Source organism: Octodon degus, unplaced genomic scaffold, assembly GCF_000260255.1.
Source record: "Octodon degus isolate 3935 unplaced genomic scaffold, OctDeg1.0 scaffold00037, whole genome shotgun sequence".
Classification (NCBI taxonomy): Eukaryota; Metazoa; Chordata; class Mammalia; order Rodentia; family Octodontidae; genus Octodon; species Octodon degus.
The window spans coordinates 12,201,644-12,218,685 of NW_004524613.1; the positions used below are offsets into that span (position 1 = coordinate 12,201,644).

At 37.7% G+C, this 17,042-nt stretch overlaps 1 protein-coding gene across 12 annotated transcripts in view; it reads right to left on the minus strand.

Moving 5' to 3' along the window:
- The window catches only part of Zhx3 (zinc fingers and homeoboxes 3), a 223,036-nt gene that overhangs the window by 68,608 nt on the left and 137,386 nt on the right, over positions 1 to 17,042 (minus strand). For 6 of the 12 annotated variants that reach the window (XM_023714754.1, XM_023714764.1, XM_023714757.1 and 3 more), the window contains exons 3-4: positions 2,046 to 2,124; positions 525 to 652 (exon numbers count right to left, since the gene is read on the minus strand). The exons of 3 other annotated variants lie outside the window; for them this stretch is intronic. The gene's annotated coding sequence lies outside the window, so the exon portion shown is untranslated. The remainder of the gene's footprint in view (positions 1 to 524; positions 653 to 2,045; positions 2,125 to 17,042) is intronic. 3 more of the 12 variants (XM_023714761.1, XM_023714762.1, XM_023714755.1) reach the window with 3 other exon arrangements.

Genomic DNA, 17,042 nt, shown 5'->3' on the forward strand with positions numbered 1-17,042 from the left:
GAGAGAGAGAGAGAGAGAGAGAGAGAGAGAGAGAGAGAGAGAGAGAATGAGGCCAGCCCAGCCCACCAGGGGGCGGGGCTGGCTGGCATGTGGTGCTGGGGACCAAACTGCGGTCTCCGTGCTTTAGTTTAGCTTGTTCTAGGTAGGTGCTTTAGACCACTGAGCCATCTCATCAGTCCCAGAACTTACAGGCTTTTGCCAGGTATTTTTCACAATGAACAAACTTTTTGGTACAAATTTCCATGTTTTTAACATCTGTTCTTTATGGAAAATACATGGTAAAACCTACTTGTTCAGTAGTTTTACCTAAATTTGTATTTCATTAACCAAAAGAGGAAGATAAACTTGAAAAATATTAAGATAGGTATATGTAAAAATTACTATGTGGAAATATGTTCACATAAGCAATTGATGCCTTGTCAAAACAGAGTCTCTCTGAAACCTAGTCCTATTTCTCCATGATAGGGTCTCGGCCCACAGGTTAAAATAACTAATATATACAAAATAGAAGGAACTATACTTACCAAGTGCCATTTGGAGTCTATGGAGAAGAAAACCAATTCAAAATGGCTTGCATAACAAAGATGGGCACTGGTAAGTGGAAATTTGAAAGGTCAGGTGACTTCAGTTTGGCTTCAGTTTGATTCACGGGCTATATGATGAAAACAAGAGCCTGCTTTCTTTCTCTCTAATTTTATTTTTAATTTTTTGAGACAGAATCTTACTGTATAGTCGAGGCTAGCCTTTAACTAGCTATGTAGCTCAGCCTATCCTCAAATTCTCAATCCTCCTGTCTCAGCCATCCAAGTTCTGGAATGAGCCACCATACCCAAATTCTTTCTCTCTACTTTATTAAATACATTCCAATGTCAGCTTTCCTAGTCAAGGGTAAGATACCAGTCTCAGGATTTATGCCCACGACATCCAGGACAGAAAGAGGGTTGGCTTTGGAAAGGCCTGTCAGAAGAATGAGGAGCCCTTTTTCTACAGTCCTCAACAAATACTCTGGTAGTCTAATCTGAGTTACAATTTAGGCCTGAACTAACCCCTGTGGTATTGACTGTCACTGGACTGATCACTGTGGAAACACATGTGGGGTTACTTGATTGGATTAAATAATAAAGACCCACCCCTGCAGCTGAGGGGTGGGACTAATATCTTGCCTATTAGAAAACAAAACAGTTTGTTCCAGAAGGGAGTAGGAAGGTAAAAAGATGTTGGGGGGCGGGAGTGCTCCACTCTGTACCTGGCACTAAATTTGATCCTGAGAATCTCAATCTCAAAGACAATAAATTTTGGGTGATATTATTTTTAAAATTTAACAAAAATGAACAAGTATGCTTACACAGACATTTTCTTGTTGAGAAACTCAAGAAGCATGTTTTAGAACTGTGTGTGGGAAACTAGGTAAAGGTCAGGCTTAGTCTTAGTTTACAAAGGTATAGTAAAACACAAGAAGCCATTTTTATACTGCTCTTCCAGAAGACAGGGGATGTAACCTAAGTCATAATCAAATGAAGTTGTTTCAGTAAAAGGGTTAAATGATGTGGTTCAGATGCTCTCCCTTCAAATGAACTAACTTACTGTAAACAGAGGGGGTGGCCTACCTTAAGATTTCTCCTTATATATCAATTCTCTATAAATAAGCTCAAATATTACTTCTAGAATATTTCAAATTTTTGTCATCTTCAGATTATCTTGAGTGTACGTGTGTGAGTACATTTGTATCTGTCTGTTATTTCAGGCAGTGCTGTGCTGTGGAACTGTATCTCTGGCCCTCATTTATTTCAAATAAAATATTGAGTACTGCCAGATGCTTAGTTTTGTGCTAACCAATATCATGAAAATGGGAAGAATTCAAAGCTAGTACATCTTTTATCAAGCAGTATAATAACCACTAGCTGAACAAAATCACTATAAGTCAAGGAATATGTTAACTGCTGTACATTTATCTGCTTACTTAATTTGCTCCTCATAATAATGCCTTAAACTAAGTAACAACTTGATTTTCCACAATGAGAAACCAAAGCTTAAATGGTACGTACTGTGAATTGGCTCAGCTGGGACGCAAATCTAAGTATTCCTGATTCCACAGCCCATATTCTTAATCCACAGCACTGCTGACTGGCAAGAAAACAAACACATCCTACAAGGGTAAACAGTATACAACAAAGTGCCCTGAGATACTTAGGAGTGAGAGGTAAGTAAGGCAAACAGGATAAGGAGGTGCCACATACACTGCTATTAGATGTGCAAGCCCTGCCCACATTGAGACCTAACTAATCAGACACAATCTGTCTCTGACCAACCTCTGACCCATAATCTACTCATGTATTATGTCTTTATCCTTTAGCGTCTGATAAAAATAAAAAAACTAAGAACATTTTTTATACCTTAGTTAACTTTCCAAACTCTCTTTAAGGAAAGAACCAGTTCTCTTTCTGATGTGCCCAGACTTCCTCTATATTCTTGAGATAAGGCCATTCCCAGAAAGAGAGAGTAAATTTGATATTCTCTGAACAAATACTAGATGATATCTGAATATTTATGATTGTTACAACCCTAGTCCTTAGAATATATGAAAATGGTCTTTGATCACAGGATTGTCAATAGCCTCCTTTGTGCTGATTTCCATGTACCTGAAGTTTGTGAGAGTGAACTGATGTGGTATCCTTTTCATCCCTCAGTCTCTTTACAAAACAGTTGACTTCAGGCTATCTCAGGTAAGGACAGAACTCCCAACCTTCAGGATATATTTCTAGGATCCCAAAATTCAAAAGAAGGAAATATATTTGCTCTACAAAAAAAAAAAAAAAAAAAAAAAAAAAAAAAAAAAAAAAAAGTGAAGCCTTAAGTATATGGATTTTTCCTTCTGCTTCCACGGGATTAGGGGAAAGAATATTTCTTAGCATTTATACAGTTAGCAGGATGTGTTATAGACCAATGCAAGTAAAGGCTTCTCATAAGGTAGAATGGTGAGTTAAGATTGCTACCTTCCAGGCAAAAAGAAATCTATTTTTTTCCATGAGCTACCTATTATAAAGGTAGCATATAGAAACTTGACTTCATTTTCCAGATTCAAAACACATTTGAAAGTAGCCTGAAGTGACCTATGAAAATGATTCACTACACTTTTGGACCAGAAAACCACACAAAATCATGCAAATCAAGAGGCTCAAATCTGTGTGTTCACCTTAAGAATACCTGTGAAACTGCTCAGGCCATCAAGGGTATGCACATCCAAAAGGCCACCAAATATCTGAAGGATGTCCCTATAAAGAAGCAACATGTATCATTCTGGTATCACAATGGTGGGGCTGATCCATGCACCCAGGCTAAATAGTGGGGCTAGACTCAGGATTGGTGACCCAAAAAGAGTGGTGAATTTTTGTTGCACATACTTAAAAATACAGTGTAATGTTAAACTTAAAGATTTTAGATGTAGATTCTCTGATCTTCAAACATATCAGGTGAACAAAATTCCATGTACTCAAGATGTGTTACCACACTTTCAGAGCTCATGGTTAATCTATGCTCAAGCTCCCCCTGCCACGGTGAGATAATCCTTACTGAAAAGGAACAAATTGTTCCTAAACTAGAGACAGAAGTTGCACTGAGGAAAAAGTTATCCTAGAAGAAACAAAAACTTACAGTGTGAGAGTAAGTTAAGCATAAAATAAATGAAAATAAAATTGAAAAACAACATTTTCATGCACCAGGTTCTGTACTAAAATCTCATAACTCAAATAATCTCAGGAAACAGACACTACTTGTCTCTCCTATGGCTCAAGAAAGTTAGATCTACCAGTCACAGGGCTGGAAAATTACAGTAGCATAACAGACTGAATATCCAGGCACCAAGTCCTTTGCTCACTCCATTATATGGTACCCACTCTCCCAGTGCCAGGGTTTGGGCCCTTGAGATATTATTATATAATAATATATGGTATTTGGAAGGTCAACCTCTGTATAATCAAGTCCTCACTTGACTGCCTAAAGATAAATAACAAGTCATCTTTAAGGGGGCACTCAGAAGGCACATGGTGGTAACTGCTGCAATAAATGATAAACACAGCAGGCTATAAACCCTAGAGGGAGAAGAATGCAAGAAGCGAGACTTGAGAGAGGGAAACCCATTCACTAATGAGGAGCTTCTTATGTTAGCAGAAGTTCTTCAGCACAAGACATGGAGGAGGCAGGCAGACACAAAAAAAGGGCTCAATGAAAAACTCTTAGATCAATTCTCAGCCTTAATATTACTGGCATTTTAGGACAGAGAGCTCTACATTCTAGGGGGCTGTCTTATGCATTATAGGATAGTTAGTCACATCTTTAACCTTTACCTGCTATTGCTAATAGCATCCCCCCACATGCTCCCAGATTCTGACAACAAAAGTTCTTAGACTATGGAAGGTATAATTGTCCCTGGTTGAGACTCACTGCCTTAGGTAAAGATACATCAAAATGGAGACAACTAAATGGCGGGTGGTAATGAAGTAAGTAGGGAGGCAAGAACTTAGAGGACAGTTAAGGATGTGTGCTCTAAGCGATTGCTTAACTACCTCTTTAGATATGGACTCTGAGGACATTAACACAAAACAAGCCCAAAGAGAACATGTGATGGGGTCCTTCGAATAATACCCACCAGCAGAATGTCTATAGAAGTAGAAAATGGACACTGGAAGTAGACAACTTGGAAAGGACAAAGGACAAACCCTTACTCTCTCTCCTTTTGGAAAACTGAAGTGAGAGAGGAAGACATTGGTAATGCTACAGGTTAACTGAGAGCCTGAAATTCTCACACCTGTTTGAAAGATACAAGGGGACACAAATGAGAAAAAATGCTGACCTAAGATGTGTCTGTAACCACAATGCCATCCTTATCTTCTCAGGCAATCTTCCTTCCCTCACTCTCATCTTTGGACTGCTGCTGCCCAGGAAAAGTGGCAAGAAGGGCCAGCCAAATAGCTCACTGGATTAAAGCACCTGCAAGCAGGTGCAGGAGCCAGGGATTCAATCCCCAGGCCTGCTGTGCCGGCCCCGCCCCCGTTGCACACTGTGACAGCAACTGAGACTGGGCATGCTGGCCCTGCCCCCAGGGCACACTGAGACAGCAATTGAGACTGGGGGTGGTGGCAGCACATGCCTGTAATCCCAGCATTTGGGAGGCTGTAAACAGGAGAATCACTACAAGTCCCATCTAGTAGTGAAATCCTGAACACCCTGTAGATCCTTCCCTAAAATACAAAAAAAAAAAAAAGGAAAAGTGGCAAGAAAACTGGGACATTTATGCCTGAGAGACAGAAAGAAAAGAGGAGAAGAGGGATGAAATAAGAGTTCTGAGAACCAAGAGAGACCTACTGACAGGGTTTATAAAGTGGACCATATTTCTCAGTAAAAAGAAAACAGGTTGGGTGAGGGTAGGAAAGGGAAGGTGGCACAGAACACAGTATTTTCAAAATGCAAATTCTGGGGCTGTCCAGATAGCTCAGTGGACTAAAGCACCTGCTTGGGCAAAGCACAGTGGCTGGGGTTCGATCCCCGGCCCCACCTCCGGGGTGTGCTGAGGTGGCTATTGAGACTGAGTGTGGTGGCACAGGCCTGTACTCCCAGCACTTGGGAGGCTGAAAACAGGAGAATCACTAGGAGTCTAATCTATGTAGTGACACCCCGTAGACCCTGTACTAAATACATTAAAAAAGAAAAAGAAAATTCTGGTCAAGGCACATGGTAATATTCAGTGTTCACAATATCATGTAATACCTGTGTATGGAGTGGGCATTATAATCTTTCTACGGAGGAAGAAAATGAGATGCAAGGAGGCAAACTGACAAACTGAAGGGCCTCCCAAGAGACCAAAACCCTAGGTTTTGTTGGCAGGTCCTTCCATGCTCTGCTTCCCACAGCTCCCATGTGTACCACCTCTTGCCTCAACATTAGCTGTGGCTCTGTTTATAGTACATCCATTCCAGGAGACTAGACTTCTAGGGGCTGAGTTTTGCATTCTGTGTCTCTGGCATTTTGTTAGGGGCTAGGCTCAGACCTGGTGGCTACCAAAGAAGTAAGCAAGAGAATGCTGACGTGAACAAAGGATCCACAGAGATCCAGCTGGGTGAATTTATGGCAGAACTAATGAGCACACCCAGTTATATAACTGCTTCTCTTAATTGCTCAGCAGCCATTAGAAAAGCAGAGCTGTTTTCTATTCCTGGCTATACATAATCTCAACTCTGGCCAAGGGACCATGTTACCGCTCCTCAGTTCTGTCATCATAGGCATCATTATTTTCCTAAAAACTTGGCAATTGGTGCTATAAAATCATATACACTTATGTTTTAGATACTCAAGATGAAATAATTTTCTCACATTTTCTGTACCTCAAAAGCATTCATAATTTGTGGTTTCACTTTGAGAAACTAGCACAAAATGGATGAAAATGAGATGCTGATGCTGAACATACATTTTGCACTGTTCCATAACCACGGCCTCAAGTTCTAGGATGTCAAAGCTCAACTCCCAGTAGGACAGTGTTCCCTCTGGTAACCACCACAGAGCAAGCCAGGTTTGTTTTGGGCTGTTTCATATTTATCTTATGGGATCTAACGCTAAAATCTATTAGTTCATAATTTCTGCATAAAAAGAATCACTTAATTGTCCTGTTGCTTACCTGAAAAATATTTTTGAGACTTTTTAAAGCACATATTTACTAAAAATTACCACACCAATGGATGTTAGTCCTAAAAGGGGTACTCTAGTTTCTAAATGCCATAGTTTGTTGTTCTAACATGAATTATATCCTTGAATACTTAAAATTCCATCTGTTTAAGTATATGCATTCATTTATACTTTTACTAATTTGGGTCTTCTAAGTCAATTCTTTTATAATGGTGAGATTTTAAAAAATGAAATCATGTATCTGATGTTTTATTAGAAAAATAGGTTAAGAAGACAGACTTTCAAAACTCCTGATATATTAACATTACTAATATACAAAATTTACTAGCATCAATACTAATAGTAGTGCAAGTATTCACAGACATGAGCTCTTACATAATGAGTATGTATACTACACTCCAAGACTTTCTTAACACTGAGCGGCTCAGTTATAGTTCCTGCTATTCAAGGGCATCATGTCAGTGTTTAAAGTCAGATAAACCTGATTCTATCTCTGACTTAGCTACTCTCCAGTGAGAAAAATCACATAGGTCTTGGATGAGGTAGGGAATCTTCAAAATCTCAGTTCTTTCTAGTACACATGGGAATCATCTGAGTGCAAACAGGACACGGTTCACTATGAAAATTAAACAGCATAAGTGAAAGGGGTTTTGGGAGGCACGTTCTGAGTTCAGGGGAAGTGCTGGGCTTTCCTCCTACTTTCCTCCCTGCACTCCCTAGCCAGCAAGGTGCCCACTGAGCACTGAAACCCTCTCCTCTTGTTTGTGGACTGTTGCAATTACTTCAGTTATTTACATTGCAGTAAACACTGCTAACCCATTATGGTCCTCAGGATCACATCCCTATTTTCTTTTCCAGGACACAGGTAGTTGTTTTTAGAGACTCCCTACAGGAGAATACTACGATTCATGATTCTTTGCAAATCCACATTTTTCCCTCCCTAATTCTCCTAGGCCATTTTCCTACTTCAAGAATTCCATATCTCCTACGGCCTACAGGACATTCCAAGCTGTTTCATGTGATATTTGAGATGCATGTTGTCTGACCCCCGTCTCTCTACATTTTCATTCCATTTCCTCTTTTTTCTTTATACCCAAGTATAATTTTACCTCCAGTACCAGAAACTCCATGCTGTGTTGTCACCCATCAACTTTACATCTGCTCCTCTTTGCCCATAATATTCATCACTGTCATTTGGCAAACTTTTAGGCAGTTGCCAAACTTCACTCAAATGGCTCCACTTCTGTGATCCAGTCTGTGAAGTACTGACTGTCTTCTAACTTTTTCTATTACTGCACTTGCCCTACCATCATGTAATGGTTTTTCTTATTTTCTTATAACTCAGTGACTACTACATATTTCTTTAGGGACTGGACCAACACAACTCAACCTTGAACATAGCACTCACCTGGAAAGTATTTATATTGCTGAAGAGAAGCTGTTTTCAGTTCAGTGGACAGATCAAATGAAACATAGGGAATATATGATTCTAACAATGTGTGAAGACTGTGAGAACAGGTGGAAGATTTCTGCTATCTTTTTACTTAATATGTTAAAACACTGGTGACTGCCAGAGCTCAGGAAAACAAACTTTTTACATGATTACAATTCAATCTAATGAGTCAGTTACATTTACTTAAACCCAGTGGAGCTCAAATATGTAATTCTCTATTGAAAGCCTCATTTTTTAAAAAATAAATTCCCTGCTCTGTGGAATAAATGTGGGCAATTGCTTTTGCAGTTTTTGGCGATGCCAGTTTATGGCTGTTTTTCTGTTCACTGAACTGGCTCATTTCTTCAGGAGAACAAACTGTTCTGCACTGAAGCAGGAATTGGCTGGGTTCTAACAAAAAGATCTGCCCCCCCCAACAGTGTTTTTGCAAAAGACCCAAGTCAATTTATAGCCAAGTAACAAAAGGTCAGAAAGGTTACTCAAGCAATGGGCGTAATTCCTGTGTGTCACAGCCAATAAAGGAAATAGGTGGGAATAAATAGTATGCAATTCTAACCTGAAATTATTTGTGCAAAACTATTATTGTAAACTATACAAAATGACCCATGGCTTCCAATATAAAAGATTTCTCTTAACTTAAAAAAAACAGGCACATTTACTCTGAAAGAACTAAAATGACCTCAAATTCCTTATTCCAAAGTAGAAAATGTCAGAAACTTTTTTCACATTAATTTATGAAAAAAGTTACTACTTTATAATCTTGAAATAAAAAAGATCATATAAAAATTAAGTATCTTATGTTTAACTAACAAATACAGCCTGCATGGATGAATTTAAATTATTTGCCAAAAGGTAGACAACGTTGACCTAAAGGACAAGCTAAGAAAAGACCTACAAAGTTGACAGTGAATCTGTTTTAACAGTGCTAGAAGTATGGCAAACTAATGTATTATTCAACAAGCATAAGAACAAGAAGAAAAGCCTGCCTTCAAAGCAAACATGAAGAACTGACATCACCAGCCAAGCAAGTAGAAGACAGATGAGTAACAGCCTGTACTGGGCTGCTAACCAGGCCCAGGCCCATGAGTCTATGGAGTAAGAAAGACTTTCAAATTTCAAGGCTGTTGGAAAGACTCCTCCATCAACTCCACATCCCCCAATACTTCAGAATGTCTAAAGTACTCACCATTTAAAACAATCTCATTATCCAAAAAAATGAATGATTAAATAGAACACTATTAGAGTCCAGACAAACTGGTTTTAACTCATTTTCCCCCTACCTCTTTGTAAGCAGCACAATTATAAACCTTGAAAATAATGTGACACAACCAAAGAGGTCTGAAGGAAGAGGGACTCCACATCTTGAAGAATAATATAACAGAGGGTATTTTATAATCCCCTGCTCCACTCACAGAAGAAGCTGGGAAGCTCAGTATTTCCCAACCCCCAATTTAGCAACAAAAGGCCTAGGATTGAATGGGAGCTGTACTGAAAATATCAGGCCAGCTGTAAATAATAATTAGCAGGATATCTTAGGACCCCACTGACAATAAAGCACTCTGGAAAAACACTTTTCCTCTCTTTATGGAGCCCCCAGGAAGCAGGAGAGAGACTCCCTTCCCCTAAGAGGCACCTAGGAAAATGTCTTATCCCTCTTAGTACCAACAAGAATCAGTGAGCACAGAGTAAACTAATCAGCACAGAGTAAACTAATGAAACAATACACTACTATAAAAGCTCTTAAAAGTAAACTGTTATTCCACAAAAGTAGATCCTAACCTATGTGCTAAACTTAAGCAGGGTGACTGCCTACTAAAATACTATAGAAAACTTAACTATGCCAGATGACAACAAAATTGGACAACAGCACAACAATGACAATAAAAATAATAAACCAAAATCCTTGATGAACACAGATGCAAAAATTTCTAGTAAAAAAAATTTTTTTACGAAGATACTTCTAAACCAAATGGAAAAACACATTAAAAAGACCATATAACATAATCAATTTGTTTTTGTTCTTGGGGTGCAAGGATGGTTCAACAAACACAAATTAATAACCATATTACATCACACACATAAAATCAAGGATAAAAGTCACATGATTACCACAACTAAAACAGAAAAACTTTTGTTGTTGTTGTTGTTGTTGTTGTTGTTTTTTGTTTTGGCAGAACTAGGAATTAAACTCAGACCCTTGTGCTTGCTAGGGAAGCACTTACTCTAGTGAGCCATCTCCCTGGCCCCAGAAAAAGGTTTTGACAACAATTGAGCATCTGATCAAGATAAGAGCCCTAAAAAACTAGGTACTAAAGGATCATTCCTCAATATAGTAGATGTTATATATAACAAACTCACAGTCAACACTATCTTGAGTGGAGAACGTAAAGCATTTCCTCTAAAATCTCCAATGAGTCAAGAATGCTATAATCCCAGCACTTGGGAGGCTGAAAATAGGAAAATCACTACGAGTCCAACTTGTGTAGTGAGACCCTGTAGACCTTGTGCTAAATACATTAAAAAAAGAAAAGAAAGAAACTGAAGAAGAATCTAGGAGATAGACCTCTCATATTCATGAACTGGGAAAATTGATATAAAAATGGCCATCTTACAAAAAGCAATCAATGTAATTTCCATTAGAATAACAGTGACATTTTTCATAAAAGTGACTAGAAATTACAATACTAAAATTCATATGGAAATACAAAAGACCCTAGCCAAAGCAATCTTCAGCAAAAAGAGAAAGGCTAGAGGCATCACAATACTGGATTTTAAATTATACAAAAGCCATAGTAACAGAAATAGCATGGTGCTGGCACAAAAACAGACACAGGCCAAAGGAAAGGACAGAGAATACAAAACCAAACCCATGAGCTACAGCCATCTAATTCTGGACAAAGTAACCAAAACAATATGTTGAAGAAAATCAGTCTCTTTAGTTAGTGATGCCAGAAAAACTGGATAGCCACATGTGGAAGACTGCAACTAGCTCCTTGTACAAAAATCTCATCCTGTACAAAAATCAATTCAAAATGGATCAAAGATGGAGGTATAAGACTTGAAATTTCTACAATGCTAAATAAAACAAAGGGGAAAAAAACATAGGGGAACCTGAGTATAGTGGTACATGCCTATAGCCCCAACACTCTAGGAGGTTGAGGCAGGAGGATTTCAAGTTTGAGCCCATTCTGAGCAACTTTTAAAAGGAGGGAGACTATAGATCAGGGTGAAGGCCCTGGGTTTAATATCCAATACCACAAAAGGGGAGCTGGGGAGGAAAAAGGGCAGGTGGGAGGGAAAGAATGCAGGAAGCAAGGAAATAAGGAAGCAAAGAAGAAAAGAAGAGGGGCTGGGGAGATGGCTCAGTAGAATAAGCGCTTGCCTGGTAAGCACAAGGGCCTGAGTTCAATCCCCGGTTCTGCCAAAAAAAAAAAAAAAAACAAACCCAAAAAACAAAAAGAAGAAAACAGGAAAAACATAAGAAGCGTCAGGAACAAGCAAAATACTTACTGAATACAACTCCAAGTGCACAGGAAGTAGCATGAATCAACAAACAGAATTAAAAATTAAAAAGGTTTTGCACAGCAAGGATGTTATGGTTTGTGTCTAAATGTCCCTCCAAAGCCTCATGCAATCATGTGGGCAGGCTTGTAGAGTCTGTATTTGATTCACAGTCCAGTATTGGGATTATAGGTGTAAGCGCTCCACCTTCCCTGGGGTGGGTATCCTGCATGCAACATAAGGGACAGGAAGAGTCTTCTCTTGCACTCCTCACTTTTGTTCTTGTTGCTTTTGCTGCCTTCCACTGCCATGGACTTTTGTTCCTCTGCCACACCACCCCACTTGGGAGCCAGCTGATTATGGACTGAAACCTCCACAAACTGTGAGCTAAATGAAATTTTTCTTCCTTGCTTCGGGGCCTCGGGTATTTTGTCTCACCAGTGAGAGAAAAGTAACTATGATGAAGGGAAACAATACAATAAAGAAACAGCCTTTAGAATAGAAGGAAGTCTTAGCCAGCTACTCTTCTGACAGGAGTAATATCTAGAATACATAAAGAATAAAAATGCAATAGCCCAATCAATAAGTGGGTGAATGAACTAGATAATCCTCAGTAGTAGTATGATTAATGGCTAATACATATTTTTAAAGATTTCAATACCTTTAACCATTAGGGAAATTAAAATCAAAATTACATTAAGATTCCATCACACCCCAGTCAGAATGGCTATCACCAGGAATACAAAAAAAAAATCCAAAACAATAAATGTTGGTAAGGATGCAAGGAAAATGGAATCCTTTTACATCACTGGTAGGAATGCAAATCAATACAGCTTTTATGGAAATCAGTGTGGAGGTTCTTTAAATAAGTAAAAATAGAACTATCATGTGATATAGCTATAGCAGTCCTTAGTATATACCTGAAGGAACGAAAGTTAATGTACTACAGGGATAGTTGCATACCCATGTTTTCTACATCACAATTCATAACAGCCAAGATATGGAAGCAGTCTAGGTTCCCATCAACAGATGAACGGGTAAAAAATGCAGTATATATCCATAACAGAATATTATTCAGATGTAAAGAAGAATAAAATTTTGTCATCTGCAGGAAAACAAATGGAATCTGGAGATCATGTTAAGCAACATAAGCTAGACCTAGACAAATGGCACTTGTTCTCCCTAATATGTAGAATCTAAAAAATATGCCATGAAAGTAGAAAGATGACTATTAGACAAAAGAAAAGGAGTAAAGGTATGGGGGAGAGTGAGATAAGGGATGTTAATGGAGGGTGAATATGATCAAAATATATTGGAAATACTGAAGTCCAACATTTTGTAAAATTAACAAGCAATAGTAATAAAGGAGAAACAAATGAACAAATAAGAGCCCAGAGTTTCCTACATAAAAGATAAAATAGAATTGAAAAATCACTTGCCATACCAAGAACTAGAAAAAAGCACAGTTTGGATGAAAAAAAGATAGTCAACTGACATACTGAATCTGAGATTAAAGTTAGCTTACAAGGATTTTTAAATGGTTCAACAAGCAATGTCAAATTCCATAGAAACAAAGGAAAAAGTTTAAAATCTAACCAAAGGAGTAAAACTTACAAAAGATAATCAAATATAAATTATAGAACCAAAAAACACAGTAACAGAAATTTAAACAAAACTTGGCAGATGTGCTCAATAACAGGATAGAGGTCAGAGTCAGTGAACCTTAGAATGGATCAATAATAACTTACCCAATACAAAAAGAGAGAAAATGGGTTGAAAACAAGTGAAAAAAAAACTTTAGGCATCTCTGAGGCAATTAAAAAAAAGATCTAATATCCATATCATCAAAGCCTTAGAAAGTGTAGAGAGAAAAAGAGGGGGTTAAAAAGGATTCAAAAAATATAATGGCTGAAATTTCTCAAAATTTGGTGAAATATATAAACCTACCAATTTAAGAAACTGAACAAACCCAAAATAGGATAACTCAAAGAAATCCACACCAGGACACATAATTTCTGTAAAATAAAAAAAGGAAAACTCTCGAAAGTAGCTGGACATGGTGGCATCAATGCTTATAATCCCAGTACTCAGGAAGTCAAAGGATAGACACAAGTTTGAGGCCACCTTGTCCTATGTAGTGAGTTCAAAACCAACCTGAATTACATAGTGAGACCTTGTCTCAAAAACAAATGTTTTTGAAAGCAAAGACATAGAGTATGGCATCTATATGGGAACACCAATTCAAACGGCAACAGATTCTTATCTGACACTACGGAGGCTAAAGAGGTAGCATAACATTTTCATGCTAAAAGAGAAAAATTATGAACCATAAATTCATATTGGGTGTAATACAGTATCAGAAGAGAAAAGACATTTTCAGAAGTCAAAAACAAACAACCTAAAAGAATGTCTCACTAGAAAATATATCCCTAAAAGAAGGATTAAAAGTTCTTCAAGTAAAACACAAATAATAATTCCTAGAGAGCAAGAAAGGAACAAAAGACAAAAAGCAGAAATAAGCATACATATAACAGACTATCCTTATAGGTTTCATAAATCGTATTTGTTGACTGAAACAAAAATTATAGCAAAAGCTAATGATCCAAACATTTTAAAAGGTAAGGTAAGGGAATCTAGATAGAAGTAATGTTTCCACGTTTTACTCAAAGTGTTAAAATGTTGGTAAGAGTAGACTGCAATAAATCATATATGTGTAAAATTATAATATGCAGAGCAATGACTAAAAATATAAGGCAATACTCAACCACACTACAAAAAGTCAAAATAAAACCAAAAATTGTTCAAGAAATACAGAGAAAGGCAAAAAGAAAAAAGAATGGGGAACAGGAAACAAAAAAATATATATAAAGTACAACTTATAGGCCTAACATAACAATAATCACCTTAAGTACAAATGATTTAATTATGCCAATTAAAAGACAGAAGCTGGGAAGGTGAGTAGAACTACAACCCAACTGCATGCTGTTCACAAGAAACCTCACATTTAATTAATTAGCTAAGTGGTACTGCGAATTGAACCTAGGGCCTCCCACACGCTAAGAAAACATTTTACCACTGAGGTACATCCCTAGACCAGAAACTAACTATGAATTCAATACAATGAGTAATAAGAGAGACTATTTTAAATCCCTATTTAAAATGTGGTGGGGGTTCCCAGAGCAAGAGGTAGGAGTGGTAAGCAGCAGAGAAAAAAAAAGAGCTGCTCTGGTAGTTGCCTTCCAGACACTGGAATACAGCAATATGAGGAAGACAAAAAGGGGGAAAATGGGTCCCAGGAACCCAGGAAGGATCTGAAGCATGACTGACACACAGAATGAGTAAAGAGGGAAACTTCAACAAAGCAGGAGGAGGTAGGCAGTAGTGCCTTCTCTTCAACAAAGCAGACACAGTGTAATTAAAACCTGCAGACACAGTGACTGCTGGCAACCCCAAAGGCCTCCACAGAGAGATGCACAGTGGAGGATAGTGGTGCCCATTAAGGACTGCACTAGTTGCTGGTCAGTGCTAAGGGCCGAGTTTTCCTGCACAAGACAGCAACTGACCAGGAGAAAACTTGGAGAGGGGCCAACTGAGCTCAGAACTCAGAGCAACTGCCAGCACCACTGAGCTGTTTCAAGCTGGCTCAGGCAGGCCAGATGAGCCAGGTCTCAATTAGAAGGCGTAGGCTCTCTAAGATTATCCACTACCCACTCAAAAACTACTGCTGGCTTGCTGGGATATATTGACATGGATCAGGACTCTGTCCACACACTGTATACCAGTGACAACAGAAATGTTATCTGGAAAGGAGTTTTTTTTTTTCATTCTTTTCTCTTTTCTTTCTTTCTTTTTTTTTTAAGAATACAAAATAGTAATTTTAAAAACCATCATAAATGATACAGGGCCTGCTTTGGCAAGCGCAAGGACCAGAGTTCAATCCCCAGTCCTGCATGCTGCACCAGCCCACCCCCAGGCACACTGATCCAGCACTGAGTCGGGGGGAATGGTGTCACATGCCTGTAATTCCAGTGCTGGGGAGGCTGAAAACAGGAGGATCACTACAAGTCCAAGCTGCGTAGTGAGATCCTGTACCAAACACATAAACTGAAAAAAAAAAAAAAGATACAAAATTTCACTAAATAAAGTAATAGGAATTTAACAATGGTTGCTATATTGCCTGATGTTATCTTTAATTTAGTTGTTTAGGTTACCAGATATAAACATGCAAAATTGGTTTAAAACAAAACAACAAAAAAGTTATAAAAAAATTAGCAAGGAAAAAATAATAAAAAAAATTTTAAGCATTAACTACTTTCAAAAGATCAGCAGAAATCAGCAAAATTATATAAATTATCCTGCACACATGTATAAATACATATTTTCTCTTTTTTTTTTGTCCTTTTCCTCATTCCAGTTTTTCCTTCCCATTGAACAAATTCTTCCCCTTTCACAGTATTTACTGTATTTTTCTAGTTTTTTTACTCTTTCAAATTCTCACAATAGCAAGACAATATGATGTTTGCATCTGTGGGTCTGATTTCACTTACAAATAGTCTCTATTTGTATTCATTTATCTACAAAGCCCTTGAATTATCTTTTATAGCTGAGTAATATTCCATTGTATAAAAATACTTATTTTTTATACATTTCTCAGCTAATGGGCATTAAGGTTGTTTCCAAGATTAAGCTGTGATAAATTGCACTGCTGTAAACACATGTGCATACATATCGTGGTATAATGATTTCAGTTCGTTTAGAAAAATACCGAGGAAGGAAATAGCTGGCTTGAATAGGACCTCCAATTCTAGCTTTTTGAGGAATCTCTATACTGATTTCCATAATGGTTGTAACAGCCTGCACTCCCACCAACAGTGGAGAAGGGTTCATTTTCCCCATAGCTTCTCCAGCATTTGTTATTTGTTGATTTCTTGATGATAGCCATTCATTCTGGCATAAGATGGTATCTCAGGACTGTTTAAATTTGCATCTCTTGAATGACCAATGATGTTGAACATTTTATTTATTTACTTCTCATTTGTATCTTTTCATTTGTGAAGCATATATTCATCTCAGATGCCCATTTTTGGGTTGGATCTTTGAATTCTGGACACCTGATTTTTTAAAAACTCTTTATGTTTTTTAGATAGGAATGCTTTTCTGAAGGACAGTTGTCTACAATTTTTTTCCAATTGGTGGGTTTTCTTTTTACTATGTTAATTTCTTTTGATGTGCAGAAAATTTTCAAAAAGATGAGGCCCCAATTATGGCTTCTTTGAAGTATTTCCCATGAAGTTTGACTTTTTTAATGAACTCTCTATCTACCCTTATGTCCATAAGATTTCCATCTAATATCTCATCCAGAAGATTTAGTGTTTCACTTTTGTTTATTTATTTATTTATTATTTTTTATTTT